Source organism: Amblyomma americanum, chromosome 1 (assembly GCF_052857255.1).
Source record: "Amblyomma americanum isolate KBUSLIRL-KWMA chromosome 1, ASM5285725v1, whole genome shotgun sequence".
Classification (NCBI taxonomy): Eukaryota; Metazoa; Arthropoda; class Arachnida; order Ixodida; family Ixodidae; genus Amblyomma; species Amblyomma americanum.
This window is the reverse complement of record NC_135497.1, coordinates 557328481-557343122: the sequence shown is the minus strand read 5'-3', so window position 1 is coordinate 557343122 and position 14642 is coordinate 557328481. Positions and strand designations below refer to the sequence as shown.

General features: G+C 47.2%; 1 pseudogene; it reads right to left on the bottom strand.

Moving 5' to 3' along the window:
* Positions 1–7825, bottom strand: part of LOC144130024 (uncharacterized) — a 29322-nt pseudogene extending 21497 nt beyond the window's left edge.
* Positions 7826–14642: the final 6817 nt, after the last annotated feature.

Genomic DNA, 14642 nt, shown 5'->3' with positions numbered 1-14642 from the left:
CGAGGTCAGTTTCCGCTCGAGAGACACGTGCGTTGGCTACCACGAGGACAGTTTCCGCTCGAGAGACACGTGCGTTGGCTACCACGAGGACAGTTTCCGCTCGAGAGACACGTGCGTTGGCTACCACGAGGTCAGTTTCCGCTCGAGAGACACGTGCGTTGGCTACCACGAGGACCTTTTCCGCTCGAGAGACACGTGCGTTGGCTACCACGAGGACAGTTTCCGCTCGAGAGACACGTGCGTTGGCTACCACGAGGACAGTTTCCGCTCGAGAGACACGTGCGTTGGCTACCACGAGGACAGTTTCCGCTCGAGATACACGTGCGTTGCCTACCACGAGGTCAGTTTCCGCTCGAGAGACACGTGCGTTGGCTACCATGAGGACCGTTTCCGCTCGAGATACACGTGCGTTGGCTACCACGAGGACAGTTTCCGCTCGAGAGACACGTGCGTTCGTTACCACGAGGACAGTCTCCGCTCTAGAGACGCGTGCGTTGGCTACCACGAGGACAGTTTCCGCTCGAGATACACGTGCGTTGGCTACCACGAGGTCAGTTTCCGCTCGAGAGACACGTGCGTTGGCTACCACGAGGACCGTTCCCGCTCGAGATACACGTGCGTTGGCTACCACGAGGACAGTTTCCGCTCGAGAGACACGTGCGTTGGCTACCACGAGGACAGTTTCCGCTCGAGATACACGTGCGTTGGCTACCACGAGGTCAGTTTCCGCTCGAGAGACACGTGCGTTGGCTACCACGAGGACCGTTCCCGCTCGAGATACACGTGCGTTGGCTACCACGAGGACAGTTTCCGCTCGAGAGACACGTGCGTTGGCTACCACGAGGACAATTTCCGCTCGAGAGACACGTGCGTTGGCTACCACGAGGACAGTTTACGCTCAAGAGACAGGTGCGTTGGCTACCACGAGGACAGTTTACGCTCGAGAGACTTGTGCGTTCGCTACCACGAGGACAGTTCCCGCTCGAGAGACACGTGCGTTCGCTACCACGAGGACAGTCTCCGCTCGAGAGACACGTGCGTTGGCTACCACGAGGACAGTTTACGCTCGAGAGACACGTGCGTTGGCTACCACGAGGACAGTTTACGCTCGAGAGACACGTGCGTTGGCTAACACGAGGACAGTTTACGTTCGAGAGACACGTGCGTTGGCTACCACGAGGACAGTTTACGCTCATGAGACACGTGCGTTGGCTACCACGAGGACAGTTTACGCTCGAGGGACACGTGCATTGGCTACCACGAGGACAGTTTACGTTCGAGAGACACGTGCGTTGGCTACCACGAGGACAGTTTACGCTCGTGAGACACGTGCGTTGGCTACCACGAGGACAGTTCCCGCTCGAGATACACGTGCGTTGGCTACCACGAGGACAGTTTCCGCTCGAGAGACACGTGCGTTGGCTACCACGATTACTGTTTCCGCTCGAGAGACACGTGCGTTGGCTACCTCGAGGACAGTTTACACTGGCCCCCTCCCCCTTTTTTTCTCTCTCCCCGTGCACTGACCTTAACGCTTGCTCAAGTGCAAGGTCACTACTTTGAAGTAGGAACACTGAGCACAGTCAGACAAAACAAGCCGAATGCACAGCCTTTCATGAATGATGGCTATTTTATTTGACGGATATTTTCATGATATTTTTATCTTCCAGGCACCAAGGCGGAGCACAAGTTTAAGAACTTAAAGGACATTTACATGCGGATAAAAACAAGAAATAAGAAGGAACAAGAGTGGAGCTGGGGCGGCAGATATTCCTCTTAAAAAATGGCTGCACTTTGAGTCCATGATGTCACTCATGGACGCTTCACCGCAGCCTGCACTGTGAGTTGAATTTCTAGGATTTTTTTCTGTTATGGGAGTCAATGTCAAGTAACATGTTTGCATTGTCAAGTCACCCTATTCTACTCTCTGCCTCGGCATGATGACCAGTGACCAGTTGTCCTCAAATCTGTACACATAATCAAGCAGCTTTATTTTTTCTCATGGCAGTGGACCATAAAAAGCTGAACTACATAATTTGTTTTTCCGGTGTCCTTTGCAGTACAGAGGATGACGACACAAAGTGAGAAACAATAGGCAGCTAAAACAGTTTTCTGCAAATTTCACAAGCAACTGCACTTGGTCATTCAGAAAGTCCATTCTGGTTATTCTGTGTCAAATATGTGTTATTTTATTTTCAGCTTCACATATGCTCTTCACAAGGCTGGTGAAAGGTTAGTGACCAAAAGGAGTCTTGTTAGGCATAACTTCAGACGCATGCCGCACGGTATGGGCCTGCCAAGACAGCACTGAACTAAACATGATAAAAGGAATGATGATTGAGCGGTTGAAGGAAATGCTGGCTAGGTTAGACCCAAAAGATCAGCAGGAGCTGAACTTTGAAAGCGGTCATTTGGAATTGGTCTTGTATAAGCTGCTGCCATTAGTGAAAGCAAGAACAGAGGGTTTTAGGGAACAATGAAATAAGCAAATCCTATTGCAAGTACTCATGAAGCATAAACCTCCACAATCAGGAATGCAGCTAGGATTTAGGGAAAAAATCTATGGTGCCCTTGCGTAAACTGTTATGCTGCTGCATATTAATCCTCGATCTCTGGCATTGCAGCTCCACGCAGGCAATCCAAGGGCTTGTGGAACCACTGCCTCAGGCGTCTGGCAGCAACATTGAGGGGGACACCTGGGAACAAGAGTAAGGAAAAATTGAAATACTCTGGTAGATTTTCACATCCTTGTAAGCCACCTACTTTGAAGTATGTAGGAAAAGTGCCCTAATGATACTCGTTTTTCAGATACATTCTCGACGTGCAGGGGCAATATTTTGCTCAGCCGCCACCTGCAAAACGGTATGTGTGCATTTTCTTGCAGAACAGTTAGTTAAACAGGCATACCAAGACAAGTTCTTTCACATAATGGAGAAAACTGTTTTGCATTGTAGGCCACGAATGTCACAGAAAAAAGGAACGGAAAACCCTGGGTGAGTTCATAACCTGTTCATTACTAAGACTGTGCATGTTTCTGTTCCTCAAGTTTAATGCGTTTGCAGCAAGGCTAATTGTGAGACTGCTTTGTCTGTTGTTCTCCCTTGTCCAGTCTCTTTTGCTCAAGATTTCCTTCAGTGCTGTTCCGTGAACTGACTCACCAGTTTCCACTACTATAAAATGTTTGGTCTACAGGAACGCCGGTGGCGAAAACGTCATGCAGGCCTGTGTTAGCCACCTGACAAAAATTAGGGAGCAGCGAGAAAAATAACAAAAGGATGACATTGGACTCTTCTGCATGCTTTTAGACTCCCGCCTGCGACGCCTGCCACGCCACGTTGCCGAAGACCATAAAACATTGAAATGATGACATATGACGTGCAGCTCCAGACTAGAACTCAATTGTAAATAGTGGTGGTGTGCTTTTATTTTTCATGGTACTGCCTCAATGGAAAGAAATGCGAACAACCTGGCACCGCTGTTGGAATTCCTTTTCATCGCGCTTTTACCTGGGCGGTACGAAAAAGACGGTACAGTCGTCCTAGAATGTCTCATGGATGAGTGTAGGGTCTTTTTCCTATCACCAAAGTAAAAGCACGGTGAAAAGGAATTGAAACAGCGGAGCGTGTTGGCGCCGGGTTGTTCGCGTTTCTTTGCATCGAGGTAGTACAAATGTTTTCTACAAATGAACGTGCAATATCTACTAAATCATTTTCTAGGTTCCTTTTTTAAGCGTTCCATTATACTCTAATTTATAATACTCAAGTCAACACATCCTAATTCCGGTTTTATTGTATTCAATCGCAGAAGTTCTCGTTTTTAGCGCTGTCTTACATGATATGACTGAAGTGTGATATTTTTTGAACCCCGTCCCTCAAAGCCCTAGTCACTTTGGGAAATGAAGCCTCATACACCCTCAAGGCAGTCATGCTTTGTGTAAGGTTGGCTCTAGAATTGTTGAGGTATCACAGTCGAGGTGTCAGGCGCGTGACGTCCCAAAGAAACTCGGGCTAGGAGACACGTCATAGTGGCCCACAGGGATCAAACATGCATCTTTTGGGTCAACAGTCTGGCACCATAACCACTGAGCGAGTGTGGCGACGTGACTGCCCTGTAAAGTACAAATGGTTGATCCGCTTAAATGGCCCACATAGCAATACTGAAGTGCCTAGTATTTATTTATTTATTACTCACAGCGCCTTTGTCAAGGCATTACACTGAGGGGGGAACAGTAACACATTTCACTGTTCCTGTTGAAGCTCCAGTTCATTTTTATAAGTGAGGTTAGGAGACATTTTGCAAAATATACAACTGATAAAAATTACAAATGGCTTTTAACTTACATTAATACATGTGCAATACCAATCACTTCTCATGTTACTTGTGCATCCCCTTTTCCCCGGACACGGCGATGCCACGCTCGGCTAGGCGCGGGTGCTCGGCTCCGTGGTGATGCACTGTTCACCATCATCCCTCTGCGGGGATCCGCAGATGTTCACCATCATTTTTTTGCCAATCACCAACGCCTTCAAGCTGCAGACGCCCCCTGCGGGGACAATCAAAACAGTTTTCAATGACAAAATGCGTCTTATCACTCCATTGCATGTAAAACGTTCTCGTGTTTATTCCCGCCATGTTCTCTTCTTTACGGGGCTAGATATCTCTCGGCGCTCTTCACAGGTGGCGCCACAACGGTTCTCCTCCGAAGGAGACACTAGGTCTATGTGATACATAAACCGAGTTTCTCGTCAGGATCTGAGAACCAATGTCCCTGTAGAGGGACAAGGGGTCTGAAGAGGATAATTATATATGAAGTGCGCACGGTTTACTGCACAACGCCGGTTTGCTGTACAATAGTTTCAGGAAAACGCACGTGTGCACTCATGAACGCACCATTCTAAGGGCGTTGGTGTCTTGTAATAGCTCTGTATTACAATCGCATGTGATAGAAAGTTTGAACTAAAGAGGTTTGGAGAAGACGAGGATGACGATAAGCATGACGAGTATTAACACAGGAATAAAGAAGATGAAGTTTTCGGTAAGGTGGGAAGAAATGAGTGGTGGAGAAGACGATGACGACAAGGATGTAAAACACTCTCCGGGGCATGTTGGTTCATAGCTAACAAGAATAAAAGCGCAACAACACGACACAAAGAAGGAGGAAACCGACAGGACAGGCGCTAACTTGCAACACTTTACTGTCTTCATAAACCACCGCGTATATATCAACCACAGGGGGGGGGGGGGGGGGGGGGTAAAGACAGATAGGGGGGAACACAGTTGAAAGCACGTGCGTAGAAATCTCGAATGGCACAACAAGAACAGGAGATTCCGCAGATACTATGCCATATCTAAAAACTGACATTCTTTTTTATACATCACGATCGACGGGGTGCTAACACATGCACTCCCACTCTTACATATTCTGTGCGCTTCTATCAATTCGCGTGCGATCGTGTCTTTACTTTTGCAGATTACACTTGTTTCCAGAAGTTTCGCTCCACATGCCTTCTTTCTTCCTTCTTCTTCTTTCCAGCAATCCTTACAGTGAATCGGTAGATTTGACCCGGTCCCATTCTTTAATGACAGACTGTGTTCTCTCAAACGGTCATTAATACATCGCCCCGTTTGGCCGATGTAAGTTTTACCACACGTCAGTGGGATGCTATACACAACTCCAACCGCACAATCTACAAAAGGATTAGCATGTTTCGTTTGGCAAACTTTATTCTTGTCCTTATCCGGGTTAGTCATTCGGCACAATGCGGCGAGTTTCCTGGGAGCAGAAAAAACCACTGGCACCTTGTACTTGGAAGCAACATGCTTAAGATTATGTGCAACTTTATGCGAATACGGGATCACAACTGGTCTAATTTTCTTTTTTGAGGTTCCACTTTCGTCTCTTTTTTTCTTTTCGTACTTTCTTCACCTTTCTTAGTAAAGCTTCGCTGACTGAGCTCAAGACCGAAGGTGGAAAGCCCGCCTGTTTTAGCTTTTGATTCTGGGCGTAAAAGCTTTCCTGCGCTTTGTGGGTTAACACGACTTCTTTAGAGAGGATTCCAGGCGCATCATGGCGACGGCGCGCTTTACCGTTTTCGAATGCGTAGAGCCGTACGGCAACAGTTCCTTGCGGGCACGGGGTCGTGGAAGAAGTTTTAGCTGATTTTAAAAATCACGCTGGATGCTTAGATTTTACCTATGAGCTCCCGAAGGGAAATAGCTTGCAGTTTTTAGATATTGACATCACCATTACTGACGAAAGCGCATGCTGGAAGTATTGCCCCCGTGCCCGCAAGGAACCGTTGCCGTACGGCTCTACGCATTCGAAAACGGTAAAGCGCGCCGTCGCCATGATGTGCCTGGAATCCTCTCTAAAGAAGTCGTGTTGCCACAAAGCGCAGGAACGCTTTTACGCCCAGATTCAGAAGCTAAAACAGGCGGGCTTTCCACCTTCGGTCTTGAGCTCAGTCAGCGAAGCTTTACTAAAAAAGGTGAAGAAAGTACGAAAAGAAAAAAGAGACGAAAGTGGAACCTCAAAAAAGAAAATTAGACCAGTTGTGATCCCGTATTCGCATAAAGTTGCACATAATCTTAAGCATGTTGCTTCCAAGTACAAGGTGCCAGTGGTTTTTTCTGCTCCCAGGAAACTCGCCGCATTGTGCCGAATGACTAACCCGGATAAGGACAAGAATAAAGTTTGCCAAACGAAACATGCTAATCCTTTTGTAGATTGTGCGGTTGGAGTTGTGTATAGCATCCCACTGACGTGTGGTAAAACTTACATCGGCCAAACGGGGCGATGTATTAATGACCGTTTGAGAGAACACAGTCTGTCATTAAAGAATGAGACCGGGTCAAATCTACCGATTCACTGTAAGGATTGCTGGAAAGAAGAAGAAGGAAGAAAGAAGGCATGTGGAGCAAAACTTCTGGAAACAAGTGTAATCTGCAAAAGTAAAGACACGATCGCACGCGAATTGATAGAAGCGCACAGAATATGTAAGAGTGGGAGTGCATGTGTTAGCACCCCGTCGATCGTGATGTATAAAAAAGAATGTCAGTTTTTAGATATGGCATAGTATCTGCGGAATCTCCTGTTCTTGTTGTGCCATTCGAGATTTCTACGCACGTGCTTTCAACTGTGTTCCCCCCTATCTGTCTTTACCCCCCCCCCCCCCCCCCCCCCCCCCCCCCCCTGTGGTTGATATATACGCGGTGGTTTATGAAGACAGTAAAGTGTTGCAAGTTAGCGCCTGTCCTGTCGGTTTCCTCCTTCTTTGTGTCGTGTTGTTGCGCTTTTATTCTTGTTTGTTAACGACAAGGATGACGAGTACCAACGGAAAGGTTATAAAAGCACGAGGGATACCTTCAGCACGCGCCAGCGAGCGTGGTTCGGCTTGAGGCAGGCAGGCCCTTACACTTGTCTGTCTTCCGGTCAGCAGCAGTGGCACGAGGGGCGGAGGGGAAGAGAAGCGGAGGTTCCATTGGTTCAGGAACACCTCGGATGGAAGCGTGCAACTCCGGCTACTGCTCCGGTGATCTCGAGTTCTACAGTGTCGCACCGTGGACTTCCTGCCGTTCCTGAGCCCGTTCCGGGTAGTCAACGGTTGACGCAGCCACCTGCTACAGCCAGGGGCGCCTCCAGCGCTGTTGCCACTCATCCTGGTGGTGCCCACAACGCCAACGTCACCGACATCCCCTCCATGGGCACTTGGACCGGGAGCTCGTACGACGCCGCGAACGGCGCCGTCACCGCCAGTGAGGCCAGCCCGAGTCCTTCGAACGTCACCTCAACGCCGGCCGCCTGGATGCCACTGACTGGACCCATGCAGCTCTGCATCAGCACCGAACCGTGAGCACCAACGCCAAACACTAGTGGACTGGGTATTCCCGGGCCGTGGGTATCGGTTCTGTTTTGTTTTAGCTTTGTGTGCTAGTGTGTGACAAGTATGGTGTATTAAATGTGCGTCTGTGTGGGTACACCTGTCGCCTAGTCGATTCTCTCGGCCCGAGTGTTCTTCGCAGACAGGTGACAATTTCAATCTTGAGACGTTTGTTGAAAAAATTGCTGCCGGTTTAGCTCTGGCTAACCCTGGTCGAAAGCGAAAAGCTGCATCTCCCTGGCTACGTTAGTGGTCAGTGACTGATGGTTTCCATAGATAGCTCTACGGACACACAGTAATACTGAAACTTTGTTTCTTCGAAACGACATTAAAGGCGCTCACACAAGGCAGTATATGTTTAATATAGCTTCGGTGATATTTAAAACTGCATTATCGGTAGTTGTAGGCAGAGATATGGAACCAAATCCGGTTCCGAACGACACGCGAGCCCTGCAGATAACTTCAGAAAGTCAAATTGGAAAAGAAATTGTTTTTTGCAAAGGAAATGGCGCAATGTGAGACAGGCGTCATTTCCTTTGACTTCTCGCTACATTTAAGGTCAAACTTACGCCCCCCTGACGGCTGGAAAAGCGGTGTAGAGGAGTTTTTTGTTTCAAAAGAATACCTTCAGCAGCGACGTAGCAGACGTCACACATATCGCCGAGTGCAACCGTCTGATGTTTCAGGCAAGGCGTATCTGCCACGACAAGTTTTCGCCAAGGCGTTGCAGTTCCAACGAGGCTAATAAAAGCGTTGTTTAGAATGAGTAATAAAGTCACCCGACATGAGACAAGCTAAATAAAATGTGGATGATATTCTGGAGCGCAGTTCACAGCTCTGTCCTGTCTTCCTTGTGCTTCGTTTTTGTGCGCTGAGTCGTGCAATCATGAAATCAAACCAACTAGCCCAACAAGAAGTGTTCCTAATGTAAAAGGCGATTCGCGATGCCTCTGGGAGTGGGACAATTTCCAAATTTGGAGAGTTCACATTATCGACTTTGGCGGGGCCCTATGATTTGTCCTCTGGTGGTCACGCGGTGCTGACGATGTGACGAGCCCGGAGCGGCTGAAACCGCTACTATCTCGACGGAGAAGCCACTGCAGGTCGTCTCCATGAAGCCCTTGTCGAAGCCCTCAGCTGCGTAGGAATCGTGCAGCTCACGTCCCCGAAGAAGTTAGACGCCAGGCTGGACGTCGCGGCTAGCATACAGGATTTCTCTAGTCACCAGGAGACACTGGCATCGATGATGGGTAAATGATTCTTCAGTGGAACCATCCCCTACTATTCCCAGCTCGAGCGCTACGATGAACAACTTACTACCGAAGGTGTCCTCCGTTCGGCGATATTTCCTGCGCAGTTCCGAGGCACTGGGAGAACATCGCAGATGGAAGCAATAGAAATGCGGCGAGGCGTCAATCAACGGCCTGAACATCGCACAAGATGTTTTTTGCTTGATTATTCGTGGCCGATGGCAGCTATTGCAGAGGGTCGCGGCAAGCTCAGGAAAGCGATAGCCATGACGAAAGGCGTTTATACCGTTCTGTTTTATAACTCTTTATGAGCCATCTGAACAACTGCTGCCTTGTCTGGGGTATCACATCTTCCGCAAATGTAGTTTGGCTATTAGTCCTTCAGGAACAGTTTCCCAGCACAATATGTGGTGTGCTATCGGATTCCCCAAGTGAACATTTGTTCCAAAAAGTCAACATACAGAAATTGGCGAATTTATACAATTGCTGTTTATAGCATGCATAAATTGATGAGTGCAAATCGAATAATTTTATATTCGTTCAACAGCTAATCTTAGACAAAATATACTTCATTACCCAACGTGATCTCCGGAGTACTGGTATGTTGCGCACCCGCGTACTACTTATGGTAAGGAAATGATCGATTATACCCTACCTGAATTGCTTATCTCACTGATCTCGGAGAATATCGATGTTTCACATGTTGCCGTTGTCCAGAGTGCAGTTATTTTTGCCGCCAATGTTGATTGTGTGCATATTTGTTAGTCATAAGTGTTACTGTATAATCGCTACACCTAATCCTTGTGATTTTGTCAATGCTGCCTATTCTGAGATATTATGTAACCTACGTAGCTTGTAAAGTTTACTTTTTGTTGCGGCCTCGTTGTTTTTTCCCCGTTCTTTTTTTTCTTTTTCTTGACTGTGCTTTATCTTTGTTTACAAATCATGGATTGTCATTTCGCATTCCTGCTGCTGCCGATGAACGGGTTTCCGGACTTTTGTCCTCAAACCTTTTTGATAATGTTTATTGCTAACTGAAAATAAATCACTGATGTGGGTACTGCCAGAACAATATATGAGCATATAAATGGTGTGTTGCTGCAGTCGAAGTTTAAGAACAAGTTTGAGGCTTTGAAGTGATTAATTCAATATGAATGCCCCAGCATGAATTAGAGTTAAAATGCACGCCGAGGTATTTTCCCCACCGAGCAGTTTCAATTAGGATTATTTTGAGTTCGGACTCATGTTAGTAACGCACTTTAAACCTTTGACTTTATCTGCGTTAATTATCATTTGCTACCTGCCGCACCAACGAGTTAGGTCATCGAGATCAGCCTGCATTGTAATGATGACAGAAGAGTTAGTTTCGTACTTCAAAGAAATACCTATCTGCATATAATGCTATTGCAGATGTTTTGATTTACTTAATTTCACTACTAAAAATTAATAGAAGCAGTACACCCTGCATCAAACCTTGACAAGAAATTTTCTAGCTTAACTGACTGAAGGAGGTTTGTTATAAACGCGTTAATCTGCTGCGTAGTATGTTTAACTCGCTGCAGGTAACGTATTTTTATCATTAGGGCGTTATGAGACAGGCGATCAAAAGTATCCCCGAAATCAACAATAATGGAGTTAACCTAGAGGGAAGAGAAGAATGAGTGAAGAAGTTTCGCTATTAACAGAAATGACTAGCACGATATATATTTGCGGAAGCCATACTGGTTGTACATGAAGTGAGTTGTGGTTAAGAGGAGTTATAATGCGAGTGCACACGTGTTTCGGTATCTTGCGACATACTCAGACTGGTGGGATTCACCTGCAGTTATTAGGAGCGAATCCTTCACCAAACTACAATACCGGGGATACGTAAGCAGACCTCAAGCAGAAGCTTAAGCAGAAGATTGTTGGAAAATGATAGTGAGCACGAAAGGTGCAATGATATTCCCCGATGGTACAAAATGAGGATATGCTATAAGCAATGGTGTGTGTTACACAGTTAACTGTATAAGAACCGAAAATCCAAGGAATGGAAGGAAAAATGCGCTGTAACAAAAATGATTTCACTTACATCAGACACGTTATAGATACACTAGATTTTCAGGTAGTGATGCAGAATTATTGGTAAATTGGCTACCTATAGTATCTAGGTTTTTTAAACTGTCGATGGTATAGTAGTATTGACAGTCCTATTGATTGTACTAATGATAGTACTCTTAATAGACAGTATAGCTATCGATAGTTATACAATCCATAGTGAGACTACCAATAATCATGCACTTGATGGCCAGCTGTATTGTCCAAAACATTTCCGATACCCGATTCGTTTCATGCGTTTACGAGGCCTAACGTCCCAAAATGACAGGCTATGAGGGACGGCAAAGTGGAGGTCTCCGGCCACTTGTGGTTCTTTCATGTGCATTGATTCGGGCAGTGCACGGGCCTCTAGCTTTTCGCCTCCATTCAAATTCAGCTTCCCCGGCACAAGATCAAATCCGTATCTTTCGGGTCAGCAGCCGAATACCATAACCGGCGTGCTACCGAGGCAGCATGTGCGATAACTGTCAGCAATACTCAGTTCATGCATTTATACACCATCTTGTGGATGAATGAAGAGAGTAATTCCGCAGTAAAATACCCGGATTTTTCATCGTTACATTCATACTCGAAAGTAAACAGCAACTAAATTAGTTGCAGATGTTTTTTTTATTCCTGTACCAATAAATTCTTGTACCAGCCTCAAGGTGCCAATACGGATAAATACCGCCGGTATGGCGACCTCGTTAAAGAAGAGAACCAGTGGCTGAGACCAATTGTTCTTCCCTTCTTCAACCCAAAGGCCTTTCAAGCCATATTCCACAGCCAGGGTCGGTGCCCAGTCCGCCCGCCACGTGAGTGCCTGCAAGTCACTGCGTTTCTACCGTTCGTCCCTGTTTTTCGCGCTGTTTTTTTTAATATTGTTGTGATCGGAGGCCCCGACAGCGGGAACAGACGAGCCCGGCAGGCGCCATCGAACTATGTTTGACCAAAGGTGCTGTCGTCCTGAGAAGAGGATTAGGAACGGCTCTTGGCGATGGTGAGCTGTGACGAAAGGCCTCTCATCCCTTCGTCCGGAGTATGGAATGCGGCATTTCTCCCGAACTGCGCCCTCACGTGGACCGGCAGAAAGACCCGAACAAAGGCGCCGGACCCGCCTCGCTCGCTTGCACTTGCGCGGCCAGACAAAGCGGGGGCGGACACGGCTGATTCATCTTACCCTCTGGAATGCCCGGGGCCGTCAGGACGCATCTTTCCACGGAGGGAATCACCGCCTACAAAGCCAACGACCTTATGCACATGGTCAACCCGTCGGAAACCACATTCCAGGACGCCTCTTTCCCAAGGAGGGGATCACCGCCTGCTAAGCCAACGACCTTATGCACCTGGTCAACCGGTCGGAAACAGCATTCCAGGACCTCAAGGCGCCAGGATTCCTTATCGCCTGTGCACGTGTTTGGGGGGGCGGAGCGGTCACGGGATTAGGGAAGAGACTATGAAGAGTGTGTCTGCCCATTGGACGCTTGATCAGCCACCGGTTTCCCTAGCTAGGTGCCTAGGGAATATCCACTGTATTTAAGCCGCGATTTGGCTGGTTTCAGCACTTCATCTCTGAGTTTTGGTCTCCCTGCTTCTCTTGTAAATATGTAAATAAACCTTCAAGTTTACCAACCCTCCTGAAGGCTTCCCTCCGTCGTCTGCAGAGTTCATCGTCATGCGGTGAAGGCCTCGGTCCCGATACCCAAGCATATCAATATGCACTGATTCCGTGATAACAAACTGTTCATTCGTGGGATATGCCAATCTCAAGGTGTTACGTCATCGGCAGCGGACCTACTAAAGGAGCAACGAGACTACGACCAGGGGCCAGATTACGCAACTCTCAATTAGGAAAACCGTCAAAAACTTGTCACAAAGGTGTCAATAAGCCTCGCTCTTATTGGTCGGTCGTGGCCGGCGGCCATATACTTTTCTGCGTCATGGGTGGCTGCAGATGACGTCACGGATGTGGCAGAAGTGATTACGTTGCACACCTGATTATGCAGCCGCTATTTGACAGCTTTAATATATATATTATCTTGTCTGAGCGCCTTTATTGTCGTTTCGAAGAAAGCAAGGTGTTTAACTAATAAAAAATGCCGACTGCTGTGTGTGTGTCTGTATAGCTATCTACAGAAACCGCCTATGGAAACGTAGCCAGGGAGGTGAAACGTTTTGTTTTCGACCAGAGTTAACCAGAGCAAAACTACCAGCAAATTTTTAAAGTTTGTTTCAATCAGCAATATGGTGTTGATCCGTTCTGAAGGGGTAGCCTATTAGGATAGGACGTTGGGCCAGTTGGTGTAGCGACATATTTAAAAACTTTGCGCAGAATAACACAGGACGGGAGGGAGAAACACGCACACGCACACACGAGGGGAAAACAAGCCTATTACTGATCCCTAGAAATAGTCATTCCCCGTCTCGCTCTCAAGACTGGCATTCCGTCACTTTGTTAACTTCCTATTACAAGCTACTGGCTAAAATAATTGCTGCAGGTTTAAGAACTCTGCTTCCTGTTCCCATCTCGTGTCACCATGTTTGTTCTATATGCCGTCACGATATCCGTAGTCATCATCATCACCATCAGCCTTACTACACCCACTGCAGGGCAAAGGCCTCTCCCATGTCTCTCCAATTAACCCTATCCTTTGCCAGCTGCATCCACCCTTTGCCTGCAAACTTCTTAATCTCATCCGCCCACCTAACCTTCTGCCGCCCCCTGCTCCGCTTACTTTCTCTTGGAATTCACTCCGTTACCCTTAAGGACCAGCGGTTATCTTGCCTTCGCATTACATGCCCTGCCCAACCCCATTTATTTCTCTTGATTTCGACTAGGATGTCATTAACCCGTGTTTGTTCCCTCGCCCACTCTGCCCGCTTCCGATCTCTTAACGTTACACCTATCATTTTTCGTTCCATGGCTCGCTGCGTTGTCCTTAACTTAAGCTGAACTCTTTTCGTTAGCCTCCACGTTTCTGCCCCGTAGGTGAGTACCTGTAAGATTATGCTGTTGTACACTTTCCTCTTGAGGGAAATTGGTAAATTTCCACTCATGATCTGCGAGAATTTGCCATATGCGCTCCACCTCATTTTTTCCTTCTAGTTATCTCCCTCTCATGATCCGGATCAGCTGTCACTACCTGCCCTAAGTAGACGTATTCCATCACAATTTCTAGGCTCTCGCTGCCAATTGTGAACTGTTGTTCCCTTGCTAGGCTGTTGAACATTGCCTTGGTTTTCTGCGTGTTAATTTTTAGACCCATCGATCTGCTCTGCCTAACTCATTGATCATGATTTGCAGTTCACCTCCTTAGTGACTCAGCAAGGCAATGTCATCAGCAAATCGCAGATTATTTAGGTATTCTTCATTTATTCTTATTCCCAACTGTTCCCAATTCAGGCCTCGAAATACCTCCTGTAAACATGCGGTGAA